Consider the following 16,312-nt stretch of genomic DNA (forward strand, 5'->3'; position numbering starts at 1 on the left):
GAAGATTGGAAGTTTAAGGGCACCCTCAGCCCCATCAGGAATTTGAAGGCAGCTTGGGCCACATGGACCTTGTTTCAAACAAACAAACAAACAAACAAACAAACACCTGTCACTGAGAATGTGGTAAAGAACTGTCCCTTGCTACACCAAGCTTTTTTCTAAAAGCTAAAGGCAAAGCTGGAGGTTAAGAGCACCGGCTGCTCCTGAAGGGGACCAGGGTTTGGTTCCCATCATACCCATGATAGCTCACACCCATCTGTAACTCCAGTTCCAGGGGATCTAACGCCCTCATCTGACCTCCTCAGGCACTAGGTACATATGAGGCACAGACATATACAAGCAGGCAAAATACCCATACACAGAAAATAAAACAAAGAATCCTCCAAAGTTGAAGGCTCTGTTTACACACAAACCTGTGGACCCTTCTGGCAGCTCCTGTGGGAGGCCTGGCAAAGAACTGGAGCCATGTGCCTGTTTTCTAGAGGGAGAAAGGGGTGATACCTGCTCCCAGGCCAGAGCTGACAAACGCTGGAGATGCTCAGGCTGGAACTCCTGGGTCAAGAAACAGGAGGTGGGTGGGCACATTGTGGGCCTGGTCATGAAGCAGAACCCCACAACAAATTCTGATGTTCCTCTCTTCTTCTCCATTTCCCCAACTCAGAAAGGGTCTCCAATAGTCCAGGCTGGCCTTGAACTCAAGATGGCCTTAAGGATGACCCTGAGCTCCTGATCCTCCTGCCTCTACCACCCAAGTATCAAGATGGGGTTGTCATGTCCCTCTCTTCTTTTGATTCAGCCTGGTACCACGGCTCATGGGACGGCAGCATCCATATTCAAGATGAATCTCTCCTCCTCAGTCACACTTCTGGGGAAACGCCTTAGAGGCATTCACAGAGGTGTGTCTCCAAGCTCACTCCACATGGCACTGAGGTGACATTCACTAACCACCAGAGCGCGGAGGTGGCTCAGCAGTTAAGAGCACACCCTGCTCTCAGCACTACACCCCAGCTGCCCTAACTCCAGCTCTAGAGGATACCACACCCTCTTCTGGCCACCATGGGCACTACAATTCATGTGCACAAATCCACACATAGACACACAAGTTTACACATCATCACAAATAAAATAAAGCCTTTAAGATTACCCATCAGAACTACGTTAACACATACCCAGTCACCACAGTGCCTTCTGAGAGCCACAGGTGCTCAGTCCACAGACATCCTTTCACCCTTGGCTATTTAAAACTCTGAAAAAAACAGGCAAGGCAGGATACCCAATACCTCACTTCAGACAACTTTAAAAACCCATGTGTGCATCCACTGACCATTTCCTAGAGACATTTTTTCAAAACCCTGTGGGAGTCCAGGGCCACAGCAGCCCTTCTGCTTTTCCTGGGCATTGTCCACAACAGGAGTCAAACAGAACCACAGGTCCCTTGCCATCTCATGACTGACTGCAGAGTCTGAGAGAAAATACCTGTTTCAGGATTAAGGCGGCTGGTGACTCCTTCAGGGTCGCCTTGCTCCCGTGTCCTCCTCCCTCAGCATTCTTCGGAGCCAGAGCCTGTGGAAGTAACCCAAATAACACATTCAGGAGATCCGGCCCCAACATGGGCTCCATAGCAACCATGAGGGTGAGGCTGGGGGGGAAGACAGGTAAGCTCTGAAGAACTCAGAGCAGACGGGCTGGCCGTTCTAGAGGGGGACCCACTGGGGTAGGGCAGCACTTAGTCAAGCCTGAACTCCAAGTACTCAGCCCAGCCTCTGGCCTTCAAGTTCCATGTTTAACCCACCAGCGAATGACGTCCCTGTTAACTTGAAAGCACGTCTGAAGCTGGGTCATTTCTCAGCACCCCTGCTGCCTGCTGCTCTGACCCCAGCAGCTAGCGGCACATAGTCAGTGCAGTGACTGTCCCACTGGAGTCAGCCTTGTACTGTTCCAGAGTGTGGCGCACAGTAGGTGCTGTGGAACAGCTGCGAGATTTATTGTGGATCAAAGAAACAAAGGGAAGACGGCTGTGAAGGAGGACGTTGTCCCCGGTGTAAAACATAGTTGAGCTCAGAATGATAAGGACTGACGCTCTATCAGTGTGGCAACACAGGCCCCAGAGAGGCCTCGGAGGGACAGTTTCTACAGAAGGCGGGAGACATCTGCTGCACGCTCGACCGGGAGCCTATTGTGGGCCAGACTCATCTCTCACAGACAACAGCAAAGGAGTAAAGCTAGAAGACACTGGTCTGTCTGTCCAAACAAGGGCCACTGTGAGACACAAGGGGTGAGGTCCCAGGTCCAATGCAGGCCAAGGGACTGGTGCATGGGAAGGAGTCCTATGTAGGAAGAGGGCCATTTCTTCCCAGAAAAGAAGGCTGGGGTATAGATGGATGCAGTGTGGCAGGTCCAAGGAGCTGCTGCCTGGGAGGCTTCCCAGTGAGTGAATGTAGCTCGGCTCTGTCTGGAGTGACGTTAGCAGACAGGGAGGGAGTTCACTGCATTTGGGGGTGGTGTGGCAAACCGCGTAGCCTGGTATCCCATAAGCACAGGCTCCCCCTGCTGTTGGTCGCTTTTGCTCTTTTGGGGGCCCACCACCCAGCTCTCAAATCACACATGGAGGCTTATTCTTATGAATGCCTGGCCTTAGCTTGGCTTGTTTCTTGCCAGCTTTCCTTAACTTTACTCATCCTGTCTACCTTTTGCCTCTGGGCTTTTCCCATTCTCTTTCTTCTGTAAATCTTCCTCTTACTCCGTGGCCTGCTGTGTAGCTGGGTGACTGGCTCCTGGAGTCCTCCTCCTCCTCTGGCTACCTCTTTTTCTTCCCAGATTTCTCCTTCTGTTTATCCTCTCTGCCTGCCTCACTATTGACCGTTCGGTTCTTTATTAGACCATCAGGTGTTTCAGCTAGAGGTGGTGGTTTTGCTTTGGTAGGGACACAACTTGCATGACCATGGGGTTCTCAACAGCTTGGGTCTACAATACTTCTAAAACTCTATTGGAGGGCCACGCCGCTAGCTAGCTCCATTCCATCTGTGAAGCATTATTTCCCCAGGATTGCCATAGGCACGCTTCATATTCCATTGCCCGATTCCACCTGCTCACAAAATCATGACTCTAATCTTAAGAGGCAACACACATTTTTTTAAAACACCTATTAAGAGCTGGGGGTGCCCGAAGTTGAAACCCTCACACAACTGTCCTGTGAAGCATTTGAGCCTCCTTTCAGAGATTTTCACAGAAGGCAAAGAAGTTTTAAAGTGCCTTTCACAGAGGCACACTGGGGATCGAACCTGCCTGTTGTAAATTCTCAATGTTTCATTCTCAAGCTCCAGCACTGTGGGGACTGGGGAGGCAGCAGCAAGTGCAGAGACCTGAGTTTGGATCTTTGTGTGTGCTTGTGTACGTGTGTAGTGCTAGTGCCAGGACACACGTAGGTCAGGGACAACCTTGGCTGTCGGCCCTCACCTTCCACCTCGTAGACAGAAGACCAGGCTAGCTGGGCTGGCAGCCTCTGAGGATTCACCAGTCTCCACCTCTCACCTCACTGTAAGTGCTGGGATTTCAGGTGTGCACAGCCTTGTCCTTTGTAAGGAAGTGGGTTCTGGAGACCCTAACATAAATGCACACTACATATACAGGAAAAATAGTCCATCATGATCCACGTCTCCAGGTCACCTCCCAGCCTTCCCTTTTACTTTACATACACCCAGGTAAAACTCCACCAGGCATTATTTTAACTGATCCTATCATCCAGCTGGTTTGATTGGCTCACCATTACAGCAAAATTCCAAACTCCACAGCCATCCCTTCTCTGCAAATGGCACACAAGCCTTTCTTAGACCTTGCTTCTGGGAGGCACTTCTGCACCACCCAATCCTTAACTTCAACCTCCCAGCCCTCCGCAGGACCTCTTTCAAGCCCCAGTAATAAGCACTTTGCTCTCCTGAAGTTCTGTCCTTCCTGGCCCTCTCCTGAGGCCCTGCTGAACAAGCCCTACAATTCATTGGTTTACTGAGCCTTCTCTGGTCTCCCCAGGGCCTTACACAGCCCGCTCACCACCTCCTTTGAGTGTATTGCATTTAGCTTTTCTGGGTAAGTGTTCTATCTGCCCATATAGACTACAACACCCTCCATACACGTACACACCTCCACCAGGGCAACTGCAGCTTTATTAAGAAACACTTTCGAGGGCTGGAGAGATGGCTCAGCAGCTCAGAGCACTGGCTGCTCTTCCAGAGGAGCTGGATTCAGCTCCCAGCACCCACATGGTGCTCAGTTCCAGGAGATATGACATCCTCTTCTGGCCCCAAGGGCACATGATGCACAGACATGCATGCAGGCAAAACATCTACCTACCTACCTACCTACCTACCTACACACACACACACACACACACACACACACACACACACACACACACATACACGCAATCTGACACTACCCACTGCTGAACGGTATGGAATGGTTCCACAGAGCAGAACTGGGATGGATACAGGCAAGACACTGGCCTTCTGCAGGCACGTCTGTTTTCCTGTGCAGCCTGGCACTTGCTAGCTGCCATACCAATGGGGAAGAGGAGAAGGCAGAGGGGGTCTCGGTTGCTCCCCTCTGCCTCGTCCTGTTCACTCCAGATTCAAAGCCCCAGCTGGTATTCTTCCTTAGTTGCCTATTCACACGTGCTCAAAGACCCACCAATGCCCCGCCTTCTGCTTTCTTCAAAGGAAGCACTTTCCACGTGAGCAGGCTAGCTGAGTGAAGGAGCTGGTGGGCACCGGGATAGCCAATGCTGGGTGCCCACGTGCTGGAAGAGGAATGCACTACTTCCTGGAAATCAGATTCATTGAGCTTCACTTTAGTCTGCATGGGCCACAGGGAATCAAGCTGAGATCCCAGGAACTTCGAGGGGAGAATGCCTAGGATCATCAACCCCTCCCACATAAAGAAGGGCAGCCCTGAACAACACAAACCTGAGAGAATCTGATGCTGGTCAAGGCAACACTGTCTGCTAAGATGCCTGGAATGAAACCAAGACCTACGCTAACCTAACCCTAGGAAGGGGAGGCATGTTCCTCCTGACTTGGCTGAAATGACAGGAACTCAGCCCGGGGTGGAAGTGAGGCCAGCCTGGGCACCCAACAGTTCTGCGACCTTCTGTAGCTGGCCTCGCCTCTTTGATTCTGGTCCCACGTGAGTTAATGTAGGGCCTAAATAAAACAAGAAGTATATAAATACATCCTTCACGGTGCCTGGCCTTACGTAAGGGACCCATTCCATGGTGTCCCTCCCTCCTTCCACAAGAGTCCCTACTCCGCACTCATGAGAGCAAGCACAGAAGCCTCGGAGGGCTTCCCAGAGATGTCTGCAAAGGATGACAGAGGCAGCGAAACGGACCAGCCCAGGACAGGTGCTGGGGAGGCTGCCGACCCGGTGAAGTGCACGCTCCGTGCTGGGCTCCCGTGCTCGCTCGCGCGCGCACACGCACACGCACACACACACACACACACACACAGACACACACACACACACACACACACACACCCCAACAGGAAGTTTATGAGAAACATAGAAAGAATGCTCGCAGGGGCCGGGGACGTGGCTTCGTCAGGAGAGTGCCTGACTGGGACCCACAAAGTCCTCGGTTTGATCCCCAGCACCAAGTAAACTGGGTATGGTGGCACAGGCCTGTAATGCCAGGATCCAGAACCAGAAGCAGAGGCGGGGTGGTCCAGTAGTAAGCTCAGTCCCCTGACTGCCGGCTCCACCGAGGCCTCCACCACCTTCGGCGGCGGTTTCCTACTCCCTCCCCAAGATAGGTTCCTTTTTTTAAAAAATAATGACTCATTTAGGAAGAGGCAAAAACCAGAAACTTCAATGGTAAAGATAAAAAGCACCAAGCTCTTTAAAGACCTCGAACTGCTGCAGACTTGATAGCGGATCAGTCTCCCCACACTGGCCAGGCGAGTCAGTAACTGCCGGAATACACAATTCTAGCAAAAACACTTCCAGTAATATCTCCACTCTCGGTGTCTCGGGGGTTTCATTACAGATAAAGACGGCCTCAGGCCTCCAGCCCATTAGCTTTTGCAAAACAGTAATAAGAAATTAAAGATTTGGCCTAGAGAGATGGTTCAGTGGTTAAGAACACTGGCTGCTCCTCCAGAGGACCTGGGTTCAATTCCCAGCAACCACATGGCAGCTCACAGCCGTCTAATCTGGTCCCAGGGGATCTGACACCCTCACACAGCCATAACACCAGTGCACATAAAATAAATAAAAAAATCATTAAAAAACGAAAGAAAGTAAAGATTCAAGTCCATGCTTTCAACAGGGTCCAAATCTCATCTGAAGGACCACAGAGATGATTCTAAGTTATTAACCCAGGCTTTTGGCATTATGCCAGGAGCCTACTGAGCGTCACAATGGGTTTCTCATGTAAAAAGATTGATCGAAACGGATAGAGAGATGAGTTACTGCTGCTCTCACAGAAGACCAGAATTCAGTTCTAAGCACCCTGGTCAGGTGGCCTAGAACTCCCCCACACCAGGGAATCTGACGCCCTCTTCTGGCCTCCATAGGTACCTGCATACACTTATCCACTGCACACAAGTACATGTAATTAAAATTAAAATAAATCTTTTAACAAAGAAGACCTCTGGGTATTAAGATTTATGTTTGCTCACAGTATTCAAAGGGAACAAAATTACATAACACTTCAGATTACCAATGAGCTACTGAGAAGTCTAAACAAAACTAGGCTAAAATGGACAATTAAGATGGTCCAATCAGCGTTCTCAACATCGGCTACATGTTGCTATATTTCTAAGTTCCTAGATCCCATGCCCCAGAATCTATGACACATTTGGTTTAGGGTGGAAGGTTAGGTGGGCATCACAGTTTTTTGTTGTTTATTTTTCTTCTAGTTTTCTGTGATTTTGATGTGCGATTAAGATTGAAAATTATTCATGTACAGATTTTTTTTTTTAAGTGGGATGGGAGGCAGTTGAGTCTTGTAAGCATGAGAACCTAAGCTCAGCAGAACCTGGGCAAAAAGATGGGTGTGGTAGCAGACACCCACAGTCCCAGGAATGGCAGGATGGAGGTGAAGATAGGATCCCTGGATACTCAAGGGTCTGGCCCATGCAGTGAAACTCCAGGCCAATCAGGGACACTATCTCAAAAAAAAAAAAAAAAAGTGGGAGGAGCCTGGGGACCAAAACGCAAGGTTTTCCTGATTTCTACATGCACATAAACATGCATGAACCCACATATATGCACATATATAAAAAATTAAAAATAAATTTAAAAACTGGGATCGAGGGGTTGGAGAGATGATTCAGCACTTGCTACTCTTACAGAGGCTTGAGATTTGGTTCCCAGCACCTACCTAGCACAACAACTACAGTTCAAAACCATCCTCAACTCCAGTTGCAAGGAACCTCATCCCTTCTTTCGGCCTCCGAGGGCACCAGACACGCACGTGGTGCAGACATACACTCTGGCAAAGTACCGATACACCAAAAATAAAATAAACCTCTAAAACTAAATAAATAAAACAGATGTAAAAATTTTAAGGAAAACTAGGGATGTGGACCAGGTGTAGAGCACTTGCCTAGCATGCATAAGGCCCTGGGTTCCACTCCCAGAACCACAAAAATACATACATTCATATGTACATAAAACAAAAATCACAAATGTTAAAAACTAAGAAACAGTCCAAAGTGGTAGCAGAAACAAAATCAAAACCAAATTTGATATCAACAGCTCCCAGGCCAGCTCTGCCCAGGGTGCTGGCATTCACAGACTTGATTATAATAATAATAATAATAATAATAATAATAATAATAATAATAATAATGTGAGGTTAACACAGAGATGCTGATTTTGTTTGTGGAGCATTTTACAAATATCTACCAATTACTACAACCACTTCCTGGCATTTCCACTCCACACCCCACCCCCACCCCCCACCCAAGGGGTAAACTCTGACCACAATGCTCTGACCTTCATCAGATTGTCTTGCTCACCTTCACCCTCCCTGCTTCTCATATATCAACTCCAATCCAAACCCAGGCCTCAGACAGTCTCCACACCCTCCTTCTCTGCTTGCACACACAGCTTTTCTGAAGTTCCTTCTCTGCCACACACTGCTTCCCAGTCCCTCCAACCCTCCGGGAAGTTACAACAGCCAAGACTCCCTCTCAACCCTCCTCCTAAGGGATTCAGCCGGCCTCTCTGTCTCCCTAATCAAGGGCATCCTGGCAGCTGTAAACAGAACCAACTCTGAGGCAGACACAGTATCACGGTGTCAGGGGCAGAGGCAGGCACAAGGAAGGTGTGTCTCTTTACCTTTCAGTTCGAATTTGGAGCAAACCAGTACCTTTTTTAATGAATTAAAAACCAGGGGCCAGTGAGATGACTCAGTGGGTAGAGCTTGAACTGCGAGGCTGGACAACCTGAATTCGATCCTTGGGACCCACACAGTAGGAGAGAACCAACTCCTCCTGCAAGCTGTTAGATCTTCACACAGGTAGGTACTGAGACATGTGTATGCATGCACACAGAAGCACAATAAATAAACAAATAAAAATTTAAAACCACAGACATAGAGGCACAGGTTAAAAATTAAATGTACAGCATTGTAAAAACAGAAAATCTGTCCAGGAAGCTTACGTACCCAAGTTAAAAATGTAAATGAGTGGATTACAGGTGACATGCATTGTCCTGCCCCTTTCTCTGTGTCATCTTTATTAGTTCTGACTTCTGGAGTAAAGAGTTTAGACCCAAGGCCAAGCATCAGAGCCCACCCAGAAAGCACACACAATAAGCATTGGACTCCAGGTCAGGTCCCAGCATGCACTGCAGAACCACATCCTCCTTAACAAATGGACAATTTCTTCATTCCAAGCTTCTGTACCCTGCCTGAGCCTTGGAACCCAAGCATCCCTGAGCCATGGTGGGTCCCCAAGAACAGATGTGTAGGAAGTGTTTTAGCTTAAGTGAGAAGCCCTACATAGGGTCCATTTACAGCCACACAAGCCATGTCCTCTCCTGTGTGTCTCCCTGGACCCCAACCTCTGTCTTCCTCAGGGGCTACCTCTCACCACCACTGAGTGTCTGCTGACCAACAGCCACACACACTCCAATTAGCAGGCAACTCACAAACCAGCAGTCTAGAAACTCGTTGGATCCTAAGAGGCAGACCACAGGATTCCACGCCACCATCACTCCCTAATGTCTCTTGAGGTGAAGAAGAGAAGTGAGAGAATATTCCAGGAGGCAGGAAGAACTCAAGAGCTCAAGGCCAGGGAATCACAGGGTATGGTTCACTGCCAGGGAGCTACAGGGCACTTGGGTCACACCTCTTAAGAGGAGGAACACTGCCTGGCATGTGCATGCCCAGGCAGAGAACCCTGAGACACTTAGGAACGGCAAACCCACCTGGGCATGCCAGGAGGGGCCCGAGTGAGGAACTCAGCCCATCACTGGCAGTGACCACTTCCCTGCAGCTCCATCAGTCCTTCCAGTGTCTAAAGAGGATCTAAGCCAATGGGGTGGGTGGAAAAAATAGGAATAGAGAAAAAAGAAATGAAATTAAGCAACATGACGTGGAGACAGGCCAAGTCCTCTCTGTGTAACAGCAAGTGAGCTGGGTGACTCTGGGAGACACAAGCTCCCAGAACAGACCGTCTGTCAATCATCCAAACCGCTGGGACCCTGAACTTGGAAATGTCAAAAGAGCCAGTGCAGGGACCAGCCATGTATGACCCCCATGAAGATACCTGTGGTTCTGCTCATTTGTTTTTGTGGCACTGCAGGTCAGACCCTGGGTCTCAAGCCTGCTAGGCAGTGTTCTACCGTGGAGCTACATCTTCAGTGCAAGGCTCTTTGGGAAGCCCTCATGAGGGCCATGGGCCAAGCATGCAGCCCCTGAGAAGAAAGGCTTGCTTTCTTTTGGAAAACACCGCTGTTGACTTTTCAGTATGGTTCTCAGGCTGGACAAGTGACTCAGTGAGAAAGTGCCTGTGAACAACCCTGACCACCTGAGTCTGAGCCCAGGACTCATGATGGAAGGAGAGTTCCAATCAGACAAACGTCCCATGTGTGAATGAACCCATACACAACAGGCCTGGGTGCTCTCTCTCTCTCTCTCTCTCTCTCTCTCTCTCTCTCTCTCTCACACACACACACACACACACACACACACACACACACTACAATATACTTTAAAGTTCTCAAATATATCAGCTATCATGGTGGGGTCCCTTTCTCACAGTGTTGGCCCTTCTGAGGCTCCAGGGATGCCTCTCTCAGACCTTGTGTGGTAATGGTTTTCCTCACTGGTCCCCGTGTGTTGTACCATCCTGGAGATGTTCCTCAGCCCTGCCTCTAGCCCCATAAACAATTACTTCCTTCGAGTCACTCAGTGAAACCTTGGAGTGAACAGTGAGTTCAAAGGACACTTAAGACCTACACTTTAAGCACATTGGAGTCTTGCTCGGTATTCAGGATGCCTGTGTTCACAACAGTCAGGTGACATCCTGGGGTACAGTGAAGTGTCAGCTGCCACTGACTGCCCAGTAAGAGATGTGGGAGGTAGGAGCAGTTCGAGAAGGTCTCATGGAGGAAGTGAGATCTGACTTGGATCTCAAAAAACTAGGTTCAACTAGGTCAAATGGAAAGGAAGTGGGAAGACCACCCCAAGCAGTGGGCTGGCATCTATGAGCCATGGCCACAGAACGGGTGGGGCCATGATGGAGGGACGAACCCTGAAGGTGGGGAGTGAACTGGCTAGGAGTCACATGGTTGGTCTAAGCCCACCTGCTTCTCAGACCCACATCCTCCATCAGTAAAAGACATTGAAGACAAGAATAATGGTACCCACCCTCTAGGGGTGCTGTAAAGAGAAGGTGCTCCTAAAATGCTTGTGATATTTGTTACCTGATACCCAAATGCTGTTATTCTTATGCCACAGAAGCTACCCAATGCCCACCTAGATGCAGCTAGGGCTTTCTCTTTCTTCCTTCCTTCCTTTCTTTCTCTTTCTTTCTCTCTCTCTCTCTCTCTCTCTCTCTCTCTCTCTCTTTCTTTCTTTCTCTCTCTCTCTCTCTCTCTCTCTCTCTTTCTTTCTTTCTTTCCTTTATTAAATTTTCCAACTTTATATTTCCTTTGAGTGTTTGTGATCATGTTTGAGCTATGCATGCATTTCTGCATACGGAGGTCAGCTTCAAGTGTCTTCTTCAACCTTTGGTTTTTGAGACAGCGTCTCACTGGAACTGAAGCTGCTCAGAGAGCTTCAGAAATCCTCCTGTCTCTGTCTCCCCAAGTCTGGGGTTACAGGCACATGCGGCCCTTCCTGGCTTTTTATGTGGGTGCTGGGGATCTGAACTCTGGTCCTCATATCTGTGTGGCAAGCATTATTGACTGAGCCATCTCCACAGTCCCATTTTTTTTTTTTTTTTTTTTTTGAGGCAGGGTCTCAATGTGGTTGAGGATGATCTTGTATTTCATAATCCTCTTGCCTCTCTACTTCCCAAGTGTGGGGATTATAAGTGTGTACCACCATGCCTGCTTATGTGTTGCTGGGAATCAAACCCAGGGCTTCTTACATGCTAGGCAAGCACTCTATCACCTGAGCCAGAATCTCCTCCTCTTCCCTCCTCCTCCTCCTTCTTCTGTCAAGCTTGCTTGGAAGTCCACACTGCCCCCAAACTCACTATTCCCCTGCCTCCAACTAGTGCTGGGATTACAGGCATGCCCCACAATGCCCAATACACGTTTTCTTCTTTCTAAAAGCCTGATGCTAAGGAGAAGTGAGTATTGGCTGCTTGGTCACATATCCTGAGCAGTCGAAGAGAGAGAACCAGCTGTGTGGTAGAATACCCAGGCAGCCAGGGGTGGGGAACCTCAACTCGTGGCCCACATACTCTGACCTAGAACATTCTTCAACCACTGACTGTCTCCCTGGTCCTCTAGCTAAGCTGATGGTCTGATGGTGAACACCCCACTTCACTATAACAGCTGTTGTCTGGGCCTCTTCTCCCCAGAGTCTGATCTAGAGGGGATGGCTTCCCCCTGCTGCCAATGTGGAGGTACCCACCCTCCTGTAATGATTCTCCAGCTCTATAATCAATACCCTTCACTGAAGTCTCCTGATCTGGGAACACCATTTGCACCCAGGACGTCCTGACTGGCAGCAGTCTACCAGATGGACATGGCTGACGTCACAGTCCTGTTTACCCTCAATTACTCAGCAGTAAAACAACAACAGTAACAACAAATGGCCACAATCGACACTCAGGCCTCCACCTGGGCATAGTGGCACACATCTGCAATCCCAACACGGTAGAGGAAGATGCCAGCCTGGGCTAACAGAGGTGGGAACTGGCGGGACAGTGCCACTCAAGTGCTTGCCTTGCAAGTCTTAGAACCTGAGTTTGATCCCTAAGCTGGGTGTGGTGGCACATGCTTTTATTATTATCATTATCTGTCCTTCTCTCATACATCACATCCTGCGTGAAGCAGGCCTCCCCAGATATAAACATGGCATAACAAGTTACAGTAAGACCAGACACATCCTCTCACATTAAGGCTGGACAAGGAAACCCAGGAGGAGGAAAAGGGTCCCAAAAGGAGGCAAAAGAGTCAGAGACAGTTAGGAGCCCCGCAAAGAGCGCCAAGCTACATAACCATAACATGTATGCAGAGGACCTCGGTCAGACCACGCAGGCTCCCTGACTGTCGGTTCAGTCTCTGGGAGGCCCGAGCGAGCTGTGTTCTCCTGGTGTCCTCGAGCCCTCTGGCTCCTACAATCCTTCCTTCCCCTCTTATGTGGGACTCCCTGAGCTCTGCCTAATGTTTAGCTCTGTGTTTCTGCATCTGCTCCCATCAGTGGGGAATGCTTTTATCACGGCATTGGTAAAATGAAGACAGGCTGGCAGATCCAGGGCTCCCTGGCCAGCTAGCCTAGCCTACTCAGCAAGCTCCAGGTCAAAGAGAGACTGTCTTAAATAAAAGCAAATGATAAGAGTAGATAGGCACTGAGGAACCAAACATAAAGTTGTCCTCTGTCCTCCACACATACATACATGCCCATGTATCAAAAGGCAGGACTCAATCACCCGCCCTGTCCCCATCCATGCCCCCCAGGGAGTGCAAAGTGCCCTGCATCTATGCTTTCAGTCCATCCCAGGACTGTTCCACTACAGAACCAGCAGAGCCACAGACTCTAGACCAGCACCTGCTAGGCACTCACTAAACACTTCCTCTTGGAGGTCCTTCTCTCTGAGGACCACAGCCTTAAATCTCACAGCTCTTTCAGGAAAGCAGCCACTGCTGAGAAGCCTTCTCGCTCTTCTGGTGACTGGCGGGGATATGGGGTCCTCGCTGCAGCAGACTGATTTCAGCCTCCCTGCATGAAGCTCCTTCCTCCTCTCGGTCAAACCCCAGCCTGGAAGTCTCCCAGTCTTTTTCTCCCAGTCTCCTTGAGCCTGCCTAGCCCTCACAAGGCCAGTTTTGGTTTGGTGCAATGCAAGAACATTAATAGGACTAGCAATCAAGAGGTCCTGGGTTCGTGCCCCAGCACTGCAAACAAGCTATTAAGTCCTTACTGTGTACAAGAGCCCTATCAGGACTAGAAATACCAATCAAGAACCCAGAGCTGGGAACCACAGAGACCATGAAGGAGGAACAGGACCCAAGGACTCTCAGAGAAAAGTGAAGCTTGAACTACATTCGATCTGTTATTGGTAATGGTGCTGATGGTAGTGATTTACTTGTGTTTAAGAGCCATGTATCTCGTGCTGGCCTTGAGCTAGCTATACAGCCAAGGATGCCCCTGAAGTGTTGATCTTCTCGCCTCCAGCTCCCAGGTGCTGAGGACCAAACCCTCTTCTGGCCTTCAAGGGCCCTAGCACATAAGTGGTGTACATGCATACATGCAGGCAAAGCATTCATACACACAAAACAAAATAAGTAAGTCTTTAAAAATAAAAACTTGCCAGGCAATAACAGCACATGCCTTTAATCCCAGCACTTGGGAGGCAGAGGGAGGTGGATCTCTGTGAGTTTGAGGCCAGCCTGGTCTACAAAGTGAGTTCCAGGGCAGCCAGGGCTACACAGAGAAATCTTGTCTCTAAAGAACCAAAATTAATTAATAAATTAAAATAAGGAACTTATATGTGTACGTGTGACTGCATGTGGATTTGGGCATGTGAGTAGAGTGCCCTTGGAGACCAGTGAGCACTAGGCAAACACTCAGTCTCTACTCAGGCTCTTGAAGTGTGGGATATCTGTTCTACTTGTTGAAAGACTTAAAAAACGATTTACTAATTCCTTCCATTACTTATTTAGTATGTATACGTGTGTGAACCTTTACGAGTTTATCTCCCTTCCTTTATTACTTATTTTTATTTTTTATTTCTTGTCAGTTATTTATTTGTTTGTTTATTGAGACTAAGTTTCTCTGTGTAGCCTTGGCTGTTCTAGAACTAGCTCTATAGACCAGGCTGGCCTCGAACTCACAGAGATCCGCCTGCTTCTGCCTCCCAAGTGCTGGGATTAAAGGTGTGTGCCACCACTGCCCCTTTATTTAGTATGTATCTATGTGTGAGCCTTTGTGAGTGTGTATGTACCTTGCATGTGCAGGAGGCCAATGGAGAATGTGTGATGCCTAGAAACTGGAGGGTAGTTGTGAGCCACCATATGGGTGTTAGGGAACCAAACCAGGGTCCTCTGCCAGAGCAGCCAGTGCTCTTAACCAATGAGCCATCTAGAGAGATGGCTGCTCCCAGGAGACTTTCTTTAGAGGGCAAACCAAATAATGTTCCAAACAGAAGCAACCCTGAGTCAAACAGACTCTGAGAGACGAAGCTCAAAGCCCTTCTGAGGGAGCCTGTGATGACTGAAAAAAGCATGTCCAGTGTCTCCAGTGTCCTGCTAGCACAAGACAGAAACAGTTAGCAACAGTCAACATCACAGACATGTACCTGTGTGGTCCCGTGGGGCTTGACTTAATCCTGTCACTGTCTTTAAAGTCAGTGCTCTTATTTTTAAAACTGGGCCCCACATTTGCATCCGCATTGGGCCCCACAAACTTCAAAGCTGATTCTGAACAAGAGGCAAGGGTGTGGGAAGAGGGGGAAGCTTCCTAAAGCTGGGGGAGTGTGGCTCCCCCTCACTGGGCTAGGCCAGGGGTTGGGATGGGGGTGGGCACAGATAAGTGGAGGAGGGGCACCACCCGTGATGCTCAAAAGCAAATCCAAACTGACCTAGATGGCATCCCCTCACCCCCAGGGTTGAAGAGTTGGCCACCTATGCTTCCCAGAAACAGGCAGACAAGCTGAGAGTCAGCGTGAACAACTGAGGAGACAGACTCAGACTGGAGGTGGGGGCTGGGGAGCCTCAACTGAAACTCTCGATCTGACAACCTTTATAGGTTTGGATCAAGAAGAGGGGCGGGGAGGGAGGGAGAGGGGAAGGGAGAAACCATAACTAAAGTCATCTGCACTGAGAATACTGGTCAACATTTACCATTTGATCAAGCTGTCTCCTTTATTTCCAGCCCATCGAGGACATTATCTCACCAAACCCTGATGGCCGTCCAAGAGAGCCATGGTTCTAAAGTGCCGCCTTCTCTAGGGGCCAGAAAGGATCTTAGGAACCACTGGGTCTCGACTCTTGTCCCTTTGGGGAAGGTCCTCCTAAAACTCTCAATACGGCTCCCGAGGAACCTTGTCAACCCCCCCAGCCCACAACCTGACCTGGTCCAATTCTCACTTCACAAACGAGGAAGCTGAGGCTGTGACAGGGAAGTAACTGGTCAAGGCCACCGAAAAGGGGGCAGGATCAGAATGCGGAAACTTTGAGCTTCCCCTCTGACCTCTCAATTTCACGAAAACAAACAAAATTCAGATATTCGCTATACAACCCCCAGCCCTGCCACACACAGTACCGAGTATTCTGGTCCTTTCTTTGATTTCCAGAAAATGAACTCTGGTTACATGGGTAACTTTTAAAGCAATGAACCTGGGGCAGGACACACACCGAGGTCTCAGATTTACTCTCTAGTCCCTCATTTGGCAAGGTGGCCGAACAAAAACAAAGGTCAAGGTGTGGACCTTGGAAAGGCCTTGACATTTGCAAATACTGTCTCCTCTTTCTTTCTTGAAGATTTATTTATTTGATTTTGTGTGTATTTAGGTCTGTGCCCTAGAAGGCAAGAAGGGGGTTCAGATCTACTGGAAATGGAGGTGTAGACAGTTGTAACCTGTCATGTGGGTGGGTGCTGGGAATTGAACCCAGGTCCTCTGGAAGAGCAGCCAAT

General features: G+C 49.1%; 1 protein-coding gene across 7 annotated transcripts in view; it reads right to left on the minus strand.

Moving 5' to 3' along the window:
• Window positions 1-16,312, minus strand: part of Trerf1 (transcriptional regulating factor 1) — a 212,864-nt gene that overhangs the window by 129,990 nt on the left and 66,562 nt on the right. For 6 of the 7 annotated variants that reach the window (XM_036167831.1, XM_036167832.1, XM_036167836.1 and 3 more), the window contains exon 3: window positions 1,477-1,563. The exons of the other annotated variant lie outside the window; for it this stretch is intronic. The gene's annotated coding sequence lies outside the window, so the exon portion shown is untranslated. The remainder of the gene's footprint in view (window positions 1-1,476; window positions 1,564-16,312) is intronic. 7 annotated transcript variants of the gene reach the window in all.

Source organism: Onychomys torridus, chromosome 18 (genome assembly GCF_903995425.1).
Source record: "Onychomys torridus chromosome 18, mOncTor1.1, whole genome shotgun sequence".
Lineage (NCBI taxonomy): Eukaryota > Metazoa > Chordata > Mammalia > Rodentia > Cricetidae > Onychomys > Onychomys torridus.